This window comes from Rhinolophus hipposideros, assembly GCF_964194185.1.
Source record: "Rhinolophus hipposideros genome assembly, chromosome: 9".
In the NCBI taxonomy this organism is placed as follows: domain Eukaryota; kingdom Metazoa; phylum Chordata; class Mammalia; order Chiroptera; family Rhinolophidae; genus Rhinolophus; species Rhinolophus hipposideros.
Window position 1 is genome coordinate 61,973,829 of NC_138055.1, and position 13,038 is coordinate 61,986,866.

At 40.0% G+C, this 13,038-nt stretch overlaps 1 protein-coding gene across 1 annotated transcript in view; it reads left to right on the plus strand.

Annotated features, from left to right (window-relative positions):
- Positions 1-3,964: 3,964 nt before the first annotated feature.
- RASSF3 (Ras association domain family member 3) overlaps positions 3,965-13,038 on the plus strand; it is a 116,508-nt gene continuing 107,434 nt past the window's right edge. The window contains exon 1 of the mRNA XM_081060594.1: positions 3,965-4,076. The gene's annotated coding sequence lies outside the window, so the exon portion shown is untranslated. The remainder of the gene's footprint in view (positions 4,077-13,038) is intronic.

Consider the following 13,038-nt stretch of genomic DNA (forward strand, 5'->3'; position numbering starts at 1 on the left):
TGTCAACAAAATCTAAATGAAGATTTAACAGAAATTAAATGTTACGTCAAAGAGGGGGATCTGCACTTTTCTCTTGCCAGTGGCTGATAGATCACCCTTTCTGAGGCTATTAAATATCTCTGTAAGGTTGGGAGAAGGCGATGGCTCATAAGGGTGTGTGTGTGCTTAGAGTGAGAAGGGCTGAAATGGACTTAAAGAGGAATTCTACCCGGTTTTAAGCTGGGACCTGTCTTGTTTCTTGGCATAAGCAGCAAGATGCCTGCCCTCATGCTGAGCTATGGAAAATGTTGTGTGTCTGCCACATCACCAAATATCTTATTACTATTAACTAGAGCAGGGATGTCCAAACTGTGCCCGCGGGCCAACTGCGGCCCGCAATCCATTTTTAATTGGCCTGCAGCAAATTCCAAAAATATATTTAGTTTACTTAAATAAACCAGGTGAGGGAATAGGTACTTCACCACAAGTGAGTGGCCCGGCTGTTTGTGTGTTTTACCGCATATGGCCCTTGGTAAAAAACGTTGAAAAAAGTTTGGACACTCCTGATTTAGAGGCTCGCACAAAGCCGGTAGGTAATTGTATTTCTAGAATAGCTTGCCTGGTAGTAAGGCAAAGCCTTACCGTATTTCATTATCTCTAGGGCACCATCAATTGTGACATTATTTTATGTACTACTAAGAAGGAAAATGCTGTCAATTACACCATGGCATGCCATTCATTGTAAGATGAATGCCCATTTCAGAGATGCTTAGCATTTAAAAAAAGGAAATGCTTTTAGTAGAGATGAAATTTAGTAGCTAGCTTTGCAAAGTTCCTTCTAGTCTTGTAATTCAGTGCCTCCTCATAAAACTATTCCCATTTTATTGAAATTCCATTTACAAAAAAGGGATAAAACTTTCCCAATGCTTGGGCTTTGCTTTCCCCTTTTACAAGTATGCTTTGAACAGTGGCCCTGCTGTAGGCTTGATATGGTAGAGATAGAGATTAAAATTAATTATGAATGAGAAACACGAATACATCAAAAGAGAAAGTGTTTCCTAATGTCATTAGTGAATTCCCCTCTTAGAATAGCACTGACTGGTACGCAGCTCTCTAATTCGGTTTCTCTGTGTTGGGTTTATTACCATGTAGCACGTGTCAATCTAGTTCCCAGATAAGAACGAGGGCCATGGAGTGTTACCAAAAAAATAGAAAAGATGAAAGATGGTGTCCAATCTTGGAAGAGGAAAAATATGGAGTAAGAACTTAGAACATATCATGTATCCCGTTCTATTTTGAATTAAATAAGGAATTCTATAGGATCTCAGTTCTGTTTGGGGGGTGACAAAAACAGAAGGTGAACAAACAGGTGAAGAATGCAGTGTCCGTTTCGCTTTCAACATCATATCTATATTTTACTAAATAATAGATAGCTGGTGTTCACGTCTATGCTCTTTGTAGACAGGTCTTAGTCCTATTCTCCTTTGATTCCCCACCACCCCCACCTGGCAAAATATGGTTCAACTTCTGGAAGGAATGGCCTACATTCTATGTTCCCATTCCCTTATCTTTTGCTTACTCCCGGGCAATCTCTCTTTAGTCTGACTTTCTAACAGCCAAATCTCTGCGCTCTGTTCCGTGTTTGTCTAGTTGATTTCTCTGTGACATGACAGTGCTGACCCAATTGTTTTCTTCAAATCTTCCCCTATCTTGACTTCCCCACTTTCTTGCTTACTATTCTTACATCTCTAACTTTTACTTCTCATTCTCCTTCAGACGTTCACCTTCCTCTGAGCAGCCCTTCAAAATCATTGAGCTTTCCTGGTCCTACTTCTTAATATATAAGAGTAGCTGCCACTTTGTATGAGTTCCTATTCTAGAACATTCTAGGACATAACATGTTACATCATTTATGGCTTACAGGAGCCCTGTGAGGCTCCATTATCCCCTCCACTCATAGATGGTAACTGGAGGTTCAAAGTGGGCTAGTAACTTGTACAAAGCCTCACAGCTAGGAAGAGGTGGAGATAGGATACAAATCAGGCTGTCTGACCAACAAACCATGCTCTTTGCAATTGGCCACTCTCTCTCGGACTGCTCTCAGTCACACTCAGATCTTCCCATATAACTTAATAGGTTAAATGACTGCCAGTGTCCAACCCCATCTCAGCTCTCCTCCCTAACCTCCAGGCTCACCTTCCCAACTACTCACTGGGCATCGTCTCTGGTTGGCACCTGAATTCCAAACTGCCCAGAGCTCAATCATTTATCTTTTCTCTCAGGGTCCTTACCTTGTGAAAGACATCACTTGTGAGTCATCCTAGAGTCTTCTCTCCCCATATCAACATCCTGACAATAGTGCCTGTGTTAGTTTGCTAGGGCTGCCATAACGAAACACCGGTTTTGGAGTCTAAAAGTCCAAGATCAAATGTCAGCAGGGTGGGTTTCTTCTGAGGCCTCTCTTCTTGGTATGTAGACGTCCACCTTCTCACCGTGTCTTCACATGGTTGCCCCTTGGTCTGTGTGTTGTCTGTGCCCTAACGTCTTCTTCTTATAAGGATGCCGGTCATATTGGATTAAGGCCCACCCATATGGACTCATTGTATCTTAATTACCTCTTTAAAGGCACTGTCTCCAAATACAGTCACATTGTGAGGTGCTGGAGGTTTGGACTTCAACATATGAATTTAAAGGGGGAAATTAATCCCATAACACTAGCTCTTAGATATCTCACAAATTTGACTGTCTGTCTTGTTCTGCATACATTGAAGGTACATGTTCAATTTTTTTCTTTTTTTAGTGACAGCAGTGTGGGCTCCAAAATGCTTAGAGACTTTACTGTGGAGACTATGTTGATCATTAGGAAAGCAGGTGAAATGAGTTTTTAATTCATCTCTCTTGAATCCCCCATCACCTCAAGATGATGATAATAACATAGACTGCTTTCTTCTTGGCTAGAATAAAATACCTCATGTAGAACCCTCACTCTAAATTTTCTACCAGGGTTCTTCTTGCCCAGATACTGCTTTAAAAAAAGGTAAAGTTATTTCATCATATGATCCCTTAAGTATTCATAATCTAAGACTGGGTTCCAGTACTAGACTACTGTCTAGAGAATTCCATTTCCTGGTGAATAAAGTTGTAGAAGTTTTTATCTATGTGTTGTAATGTGGCTGTAAGAGCTCTTTTAAAAATATTTACATTGGAAAACAGTTTGGCAGTTTCTCAAGAAATTAAACATTAGAGTTACCATGTGACCCAGCAATTCCACTCCTGGGAATGGAGACAACATGATGTCCATCAACTGATGAGTAGATAAACAAAATGTGGCACTTCCAGGCGATGACATATTATTCAAAAGGGATGAAGTCCTGATACGTGCTATAACATGAATGAACCTCAAACACATTACGTTAAGTGAAGGAAGCCAGACACAAAAGGCCACATATTGTATAATTCTATTTATATGAAATGTCCAGAATAGGCACATTCACAGAAACAGAAAGTAGATTAGTGGTTGCCGGGGGTAGAGAAAGGAGAAAATGGGGAGTAACCGCTAATAGGTCAGGGATTTGTTCTTGGGGCAATGGAAATGTTCTGGAATTCGATAGTGGTGATGGTTGTACAACATTATGAATATACTAAACCGCACTGAATTTTACTCTTTATAATGGTGAATTTTGTGTTTTGTGAATGTTATCTCTATTTGAAAATTGCGAAAAGAAAAACAGTCTCCTAATATCCTGTCTCTGTTTGGATTTTATTATGTTTGGATTTCAGAGAAGGCCAAGACAGTCTGGGTTCAAATGGCTCAGAATGCTGTTGTGAATAAATGGGCCTTTCAAAAACACGTTTTTATTACCCCAGGCCAAATGCTGGCATTGGGGAAGGGCCTTACATTTCCCTCTGCCTGTTGGATAGAGAGAGACCCGTATACATCTAGCCAGAAACCTCATGTGCTTTCTCTTTCAGAGGGAAAATACATATGTCATCCTTACTGCCGAGACCTGGTACATCTGGATTATCCACAAAATGGGAAATTACCAAACTGCGTGCCCATTTGTGATATAAGACATTCAAGCAAAAAGAACGCTCAGGTAGGCACTGTTCAGTGCTTGTGACATCCTGGGTTTCAAGCCGTGCCATCGCCCGGGCCAGGGCATGGTCTTGTTGCCTTCAGAGCTGATCTGTGTGTCTTCACAGGCTTATGTTCTTTCTTGGCCATCACTCGTTTCCCCAGGGCCGGTCACATCAGACGCTTAACTATGGGTTGTGATTTTAGAAATAGCATGATGGAGTGTATCAAGAGTTTATCCAGCAGTTTTAGGATAGAACACGAGGCGTTAATCTGCGCGATTACCTGTTCGTGTTCAGGATGGGGTCATGTTGACAGGCGTACTAGCTGCTGCTGAACATCAGACATGAAATTTGAATGTGTGTGTTGGTGCTTCCTTCATCCGATAAAGAACCTCAGCATGAACAGCCTGCTAGGGAATCCATCCATTTTTACTGGTTCCATTAAAGGATCTCCGCCTCGTAGTTTATCTACTTCTAATATATCCTCAGCCTGGTTTCTGCCAGTAACCCTATCCTCACTGTTTTCCCTGTTTTGCTGATATTTCCAGAAGGAAAGGGGTCCAACTGGCAGTGATACCCACTCCTCTCTCTGCACATTCGACCATTTCTAGCATCTTCTCTCCTGATACACCAAGAGTTTTCCTTTAAAGTCAGTTGTTATTTTTCTCAGAAGGCTGGGGACACTTGCATTAAATGATCCTTGGTGTCTTGCCAATTTCTAGAAGCTCATTGGTGCATCTGAATAGGATTACTGAAATTAGGCAGCAATATCCATCTTCCCTTCATGTGTGAATGAAACTGTTATTCAACTGTTATTCAAGAGGCTGATTTCCCACTGCTCCCTGATCAACGCTGACTACAAAAGACCAGATCCATGGTTTTGCCACTTGTTTTTCCCCTAACAAAGTTAACTCTTTATCAGGACAGTAGTAGCTGTTGTGAAGAGTTTCTTCAGAGTGTGTGGTTCACATCTGCTAAATTCCCATTCAACTTATAATAGTTGTACTTGGCAGAGGCATAGGAAGCGAATAGGGAATCTATAGAGGGCCTGAAAAATAGCTTTTTGATGGCTTCATTTTAAGAAATGACTGAGGGAATTTTTCACCTGGAGCCAACTGAAGTTCCTGCAGAGTTGTACCAGTCTTAAAACCAACTTCAGAAAATGCCTTCATCTCCGGAAGAAAAGCTTAGATTAGGGATGCAGTGTGTAATTTAATAGTATGACTTTGCAGCTAGCAGAGAAGATAATAGAGGTATTATGAGAAGCTCTTGGGAGAACAAATATATGCTTGTTTGGCCTGAACAAATGTAGAGTTCAAGTGGCAGATTTAAACAACTGCTTTAGGAAGTTTCTCAAAAGGTACCCGAACTACCAATAAAAGAAAGTAATACTGAGTTCTCCTATGTGACCCTAAAAGTTTTAGAAAATGATAAGGCAATTTGTTAATTTATTTTAATTCAATTGTTTTTAAATTGTAGAATTTCAGAATTAGAAGTTGATATTTTGGAGAGTCCCAGATTTGATTTGCTAGACAGAGCCATGCAGAATGTGTGAAAAATGCCTTCCCAATAGATAGAGTATAAAATTCTTCTATATTAGGGTAAGAATGTCCCCAGCTTGGAAGGCCACTCTAGCATATAATTTCCTGTATATACATCTAGAAGATAATGATACCTACTTCACAGCGGGTGATGAGAATTAAATTAGATCTCTTTTATTTTTTTGGCTTTTTTCATTTTTTAAAAAATTAGTTTCAGGTGTACAAAACAACAACATAATGATTAGACATTTACACCCCTCACAAAGTGATAACCCCAACAATTCTACTACCCATCTGACACCATACATAGCTATTACAGTACCATTAACTATATTCCCTATGCTGTACTTTACATTCCATGAATATATAATATATATATATACATATATATAATACATATATATATACACACACACACATATATATATATATATATATATATATATATAATTATAGTTGACATTCAGCATTATTTTATATTAATTTCAGGTGTACAGTGCAGTGGTTAGGCATTTATATAATCTATGAAGTGATCCCCCCCGATAAGTCCAGTACCCATCTGACACCCTACATAGTCTTTACAACATTATTGACTATATTCCTCATACTGTATTTCACATCCCAGTGACTATATTGTGGCTTCCAATTTGTGCTTTCTAACCCCTTCACCTTTCTCATCAATCCTTCACCCCTCTCCCATCTAGCAACCATCAGTTTGTTCTCTGTATCTATGAGTCTATTTCTGTTTTGTTTGTTCATTTATTCTGTTCTTTAGATTCCACATATAATTGAGATCGTATAGTATTTTTCTTTAAATTAGATCTTGAATACTTTCTTTTCATGAGGCATACCCAGAATGTGGTGCTATAATACAGTATCTTAATATTCTACCTAATTGATCTACTCATGTGAATTAGAATTTGATACTGTGCTTTTCTGTTATTGGCTTTAAGTTACAAAATGATAAATGTAGTGGTTCTAACATCATTAACAGGATTCTGAGTCTTGGCAATATCTCAGGACTCAGAATATTAACCTTCTGGAAGTATGTATCAGCTGATTATGTTACAAGCTCTCTGTAATTATAATCCCCAATGCTACTGGCTTTGGCCACTGATAGAAGGATGAACTTCAGAATGGTTTCAACTCAGTGGAAAACCTTGAAAACAGAATTTCCTAGAAGCTGCAGAATTTGGCCAAGAACCAAGAAAACAATTCTTTCTTATTTTGCTTCTGTGTTTTGATATGGTGAGGATTTTGAAAGATTGCTAGAAAGCACTTTTCAACTGTAAGGCGTATTTTAAAATATATTTAATTATCAACTTTAGATTTTGATGAAACCTGGTATTCAGTTTCTAAATGCAATACCATGAAGATTATAAAATTCAAATTTGACTGACTTTTCAAATCAAATTGCTTTTGTATTGCATATATGTTTTGTGATTATGAAAGTCAAGTATAATTATTATAGAAATTTTGGAGAATGTAAAAAAGTTAAAGGAAAACATTAAAATTGCCTACAATCTACCATTCAGAGATAATCACTCTTAACATTTTAGTCTTTCATTCCTCTGTTTTCATTGTCTATTGCCTATGTGCATTTCTTTGTAAAAGTGGAATCATCAGATACATAGATACGTACATACATGCCTGCAGAGTACAGAGATATATCTTCACTCTTCATCACAGTGTGACCATTTTCCCTATCACTCTATATTCTTTGAAAATATGACCTCTAAGCTATAATAAATAGTTCATCTTGTGGGTATTTCATGCTTGATTTAACAATTCTGTTTCTTTTGGTGCTGTTGGTTACTGTTATAAATAAAGCTGCAATAATATCTTTGTATGAAAATCTTTTCCCACATTTCTGCTTATTTCCTTAATACAGATTCCTGAAGGAGAATTATTTAGTCAAGAATTTTAATGGCTCTTGATACATATTGCCAAATTCTTTAACAGAAAGTTTGTACCAATTTACACCTTTACCATCAGTTCCTAAACAGGCTTATCTCAATTCACCTGTAATCTCCTCCATAATATATTCCATTTAAAAATTCTTTTTTTTTTTTTTTTTAAGGCTTAGTCCTTTAAGACTTGGTAGGTGAGGTGGAGAAATGGCTGAGTGGTTTGGTCTATTCCAAATTGTCTTTTTTCTTTTTTATTAATTTTATTGGGGGATAATGGGGAACAGTGTGTTTCTCCAGGGCCCATAAGCTCCAAGTCGTTGTCCTTCAATCTAGTTGTGGAGGGCGCAGCTCAGCTCCAAGTCCAGTTGCCGTTTTCAATCTTTAGTTACAGGGGGCACAGCCCACCATCCCATGTGGGAATTGAACTGGCAACCTGTTGTTGAGAGCTTGTGCTCTAACCAACTGAGCCATCCAGACGCCCCTTTGGAAGCTCAGGGGCAGCTCCTTGTCTTCAATCTAATTGTGGAGGGCGCAGCTCACTGGCTCATGTGGGACTCCAACCAGCAACCCTGTCGTTCAGAGCTCATGCTCTAACCAACTGAACCAACTGACTGCCCCTATTCCAAGTTTTCAAAATTATAATTAATGATGTTAGGACTCAAGAGACGTCGTTGATTTTGTTACCCCCCCTCCCATGTGGTGTTTCTCAGGATTGCTTTGCAGAGGGTGTGGGCTTCACCATTAGTTGTCCTCTTGAGACTCTGAGAGTAGATTTCCCAAAGCAGGGAAGGAAATGGCAGGTCCAAGTGAACTAGCAGAAAAGGGGAGTACAAAAGCCCACCACCACCTGTGTTTCTGCTTGAGGTCACCACGGGACATAAGGGTGAAAGGTGTTAGAAGAGATCTAGGAAATCAGGAAAACAGCCCCAATTATTAAAATCACTGAGGGGTTTGACTAAATATGAGGAGTGATTATCTGTTCTTTCCCCAGCTTTACATCCTACAAGCCGCAAAGTCATTCTTAAAGTCATTGTGTGTTTTGTTTCCTTTGTTTTAGCGCTTTCATACTACACAGTCAGACTTTTAATTATTCCCCATACAGCAGCAGTGATAGGTTCAATCACATGAAATTGCCATTTTTGTAGGTCAAAACTGGTTGAATAGCAGCTAATTTTATAACGCTCAAATTCAAAAATATGTAGGGACTTATGCTTAATCATTAGGAGGTAATGTTAACGTTTCGTGACGAGAGCACCTGCAGCGTGGCCTCCACCGCGCTTCTCTCCTTTGGCTGGGCCGCTTGCACCGTCAGCAGCGGGGCCTTCTCTTCCTGGGCTCACGAAGGGTCGGTCCGGATAGTTGGTTTTGTTTGTGATAGAAAAACCACCAGAGGGAGCTCTAGCATTGACTACCGTGTATTTGCGTGTCTGCCGATGAAAAAAACAGTAAATACTATATAGAGATGGCTAGTTTTTATTGGGCACTTCCTGGACAGAACTAAGGTTTAGACACATAATCCTATCATTCCCATTTTTGTTAACATTCATTAAGCTTCTGTGTGCTTGCCACATATTTCATTTCATACCATAATTCTATCAGCAAGGTATTATTTTTATTTTTACCGATGAGGAGATTGAAGCTCAGAGGTTAAATGATTTTACAAATGAGAAAAATAAAACGGAGATTTTTCTCTACAGGCCCAGCCCTCCATTAAAGTTCTCTTTCCTTTCCTCCGTCTTTTTTCTTTTCCTACCAAGAATCTAAAGGAGGTTATGTATCCTTGCTTAAGAAGAAAGAGAAAAGAGTTGAAGCTAATGTCCATAACGTCAGTAGACTTTCCAGCCCTGTCCTGCCCAATGCTAAGGCCATCCTGCCACCCCCATCCTGCGCCCACACATTTCTCAGGTTATCATGACTCCCTTCCCCCCTCAAGTTTGCTCTGGATGACTATCCATCTTGGTTTCATCCATATTCAGATTCAGAGGAGTGGGGGCAGACAAGAGGAGAATATTATGAATTGCCACAATCCCTCAAAGATGGCGGTGATAACTTCCTTCTATATGCTTAGCAGAATATGCACAAGCTCGTAGCCCACTAACCAGGAGGAAGAGCAAGGAGATACAGGCAGACAGCCAATACTAGCTGGGTGGCCTTAGTTACCTCATTTAACCCTCATCCCTAAAATGTATGTAACAAGTGTAATAATATCTCATTTTTAGGTTGTTGTAGAGATTTAATTTGACAATGCATAGAAAAGTACTTGGCCCAGTGCTTGGCAGGAAACTATTTCATTAATGTTAGCTAATATTACTAGTAGGTTGGTGCAAAAGTAATCGTGGTTTTTGCAATTATTTTTAACCTTTTAAACAGCAGCTACTTTTGCACCAATCTCATATTTTCTTTAATTCGCCCAACAAGGTAGACCTTCGACATCGAATCTGGTTTAGATCACAATTTGTTGAGTGCTCCTGGTTAACAGAAGAGGAAACTTGAGTTGCCAGGAGGCCAAGAGAATTCCCAAAGGCCCATGTCTCGTGTTACAACTACAAAACATTTTCAAAAATATTTTTGGTTTTTCAGTAGGTGAGACTAAGAAATATGATTCTCAGAAAGAGTACGAGATGCACACAGTGCTCTAGGCCTGCCTCACACACGTGCTAAAGGTGATCCAACACCAGAAAACGCTTGGTGTTAGGAGGGGAATCAACAATGCTATCACACTCCCACCCCATACTGAGGGGAGGCTGAAAGTTGGTTTCATTTAAATAGATAAATGAGACCGCCAACGATATTTTCTTTATGCTTTATGTTTACAAGGATAGGGGAGAATATGATTTTGGGGGTTGGGTACATGGAAGGGGGAGGAAGAAAAAAAATAAAGTGTTGGTGGGAACGCTGAGAACTGAGGCTCAGAGGACTTTGGGCCAGAGATTTAAACCCTGGGATTCATTGTCCTTCTTTCTAAAATGAGCAACTGGAATTCTACTTTTAAAGTCCTGTGATTCTATGAATATTGTCTTTCTACCGTTATCCCACCAGTCTTACCACATTCTCTTAGCTGTCACACAATGAGTTATAGTCTCAGTACCAACTTTAAGGGTCGGAAAGTTGTTAGCTGTCTCTTTCCAGTAGCTTTATTAATATACTCTTAAAAGGCTAGCTCACTAATTAGGTTTACTCATTAACTAAAGAGAAAAGTAAAGTCCTTTTGTAGATTAAAATTGATTTGGAAGAAATAGGAAGCAAACAGCTATCTAAGTGCTTCTTTCTCTCCTGCAGGAGTAGTGGGCAACGTGGATGGACCTGGGTGGTTAAATCTCCTGACATTGGACCAGGGGGAGCTGAAAGGGCAGTGTTTGTGAAGATTGTAGTGCTGGTACATTACCACTAAGAAATTTGGAATTTTTCTTAAGAATTATAGGAAAATAGATGTTTCAGGGTAATATGTCCTTGACGAGAAGATATATGTCATTTGGGGTTAAAAAAATATTTGATTCTCTATCAAGGCCATAGAATCACGAAATCTCAGAGGGAGATGGCACCTTAGGTGTCAGTCAGGCCAGACCTCTTTCCCAATCAGGCTACAACATGAGACCGGTGACCTTTCATCTTCACGTAAACATCTCTCCTAAAGGAGAGCTTGTTAATTTAAGAAATGCAGTAGTCTTTGACATATTCAGGGTTACCAGCTTCTTAATACTGAACATAGTACTGTATGTCTCCCTGCAGTTTCAGCCCTTGGCACAATCTCTGATCTGAGGAATAAAGTGATATGTCTTCCTTCTCTGTTCAGACCCCTGACCATCTCCTTCTTCTGTGGGTTCCACTTAAAATGTGAAGAAACAGAGATTCACAGTCAGTCATGTCAGAATGCAGAGGGATCTGGTACAAAGTCTTTCTTAAGCATAGAATTCCGGCAAATAGAAAAACAGAAGTGAGCAGGTTCCAGGAGGTGTGATAACCAAGTGAGTATTAAGGGTAACCAATAAACTGGCAATGCCGTTAGAACCATCATAAGGAGATTCCTGGTTAGGCCTCTGGCTCTCAACCAGTGAGATTCAACAAGTATACATTGTATCTGCACGCTGCCTAGGGCACTGAGAATTGCTACCCAAGTAGCAGTCTTCAAGGAGCTCGTGGTCCAGGGAGGAATCTTATCTAAAGCAGTCCACCACTAAGTCACTCTCTATTCCATCGCCCTGCTTTGTTGTCTTCAAGGCTCTTCATTCAGGAAATAGTCACTAAATGCCAACTGTGTGAACAAAAGAGACAAAAATCCCTGCCTTTGGGGAGCTACCTTCTGGTGGGAGAAAACAGACCATCAACAATAAACAAAATATGTAATTAAGCAGTATAATAAATGCTGATAAGTGCTTTGGAGAAAGGGAAAAAAGTATAAAAAAAGTGAGGGAGTCTGGATTGCCAAGGGGTAGGGCTTTCAAACTTTGTAGTGTGGTCAGGGTAGGTCTCATTGAAAAGGTGACATCTGAGACAGATTTTGAGGAAGGTGAGGAGTGAGCCATGCTTACAACTGGGGAAGGAGCATTCCAGACAGATAAACAGCTGGTGCAGAGGCCCAGGGCAGGCGTGTGCCTGGCATGTGGGAAGACTGTGTGGCTGGAGCAGAGGGAGTGAGGAGAAGAGAAGGGAAGAAAAATGGGGTGATCGTAGGTGATCATGCAGCCTGCTATACAAAGTGTGACTTTTACTCTGAGTGAAATGGAGAGCCATCACTTGGCTTTGAATAGAGAGTGACATGTTCTGACTTCTCTTTTAAACCGATCGCTGGGGTTACTAGGTTGAGAATAAAGTATTGCAGGGCAAGGGTAGAATCAAGGGGATTAGTGGTAATAGGTTATTGTAGAAACCCATGCAGGGGATTATGGTGGCTGAGGCCAGAGGGACAGCAGTAGAGGAAGTGAGATGTAGTCTGATTCTGGATATCTTTTGAATATATTCTAACGCCGATGAGCAGTTGGAAAGATAGCATTTCCATCCATTGAGACGGGGAAGGCTGAGGGTGAAATAGCTGTGGTGGGAGGAGACGAAGCATATGATATTGCACGTGTGAACTTTGAGATGTTTATTAGGCACAAAAGCGAGATAAAACTAGTTGAATATGAGAGTCTCTCTCCTACCACCAGACTATGACTTCTGACAGAGGGACTTTGTCTCCTTCACCACTGTAGTCTCAGTATGTGACGAGTAACAGAGGCTTAGTTAATATTTGTTGGATGAATGAACAGTACATTTTGATATAATACTGCAGTATTTGAAAACTGGAAGAGTCTGGCTCTTAAAGTTTGAAACAAGAGACTTATACCTCTTAAGGAACTCTTTGATGGCACGATATCTTTGTTATACTGTCAGAGGTCTCCATCTTAAAGTAGATTAATGAGGCTTCAGGATATACTTCTGTGTTCGTTTGGATCCTCAAAGAAGCAGAAGCCAAGATAGGTTAGACAGGCAGAGATTTACTGTGGGGCCATCCATCTGTGAAGGGTAAAAGGGAGGGGGCCAGAGAAAGTGGG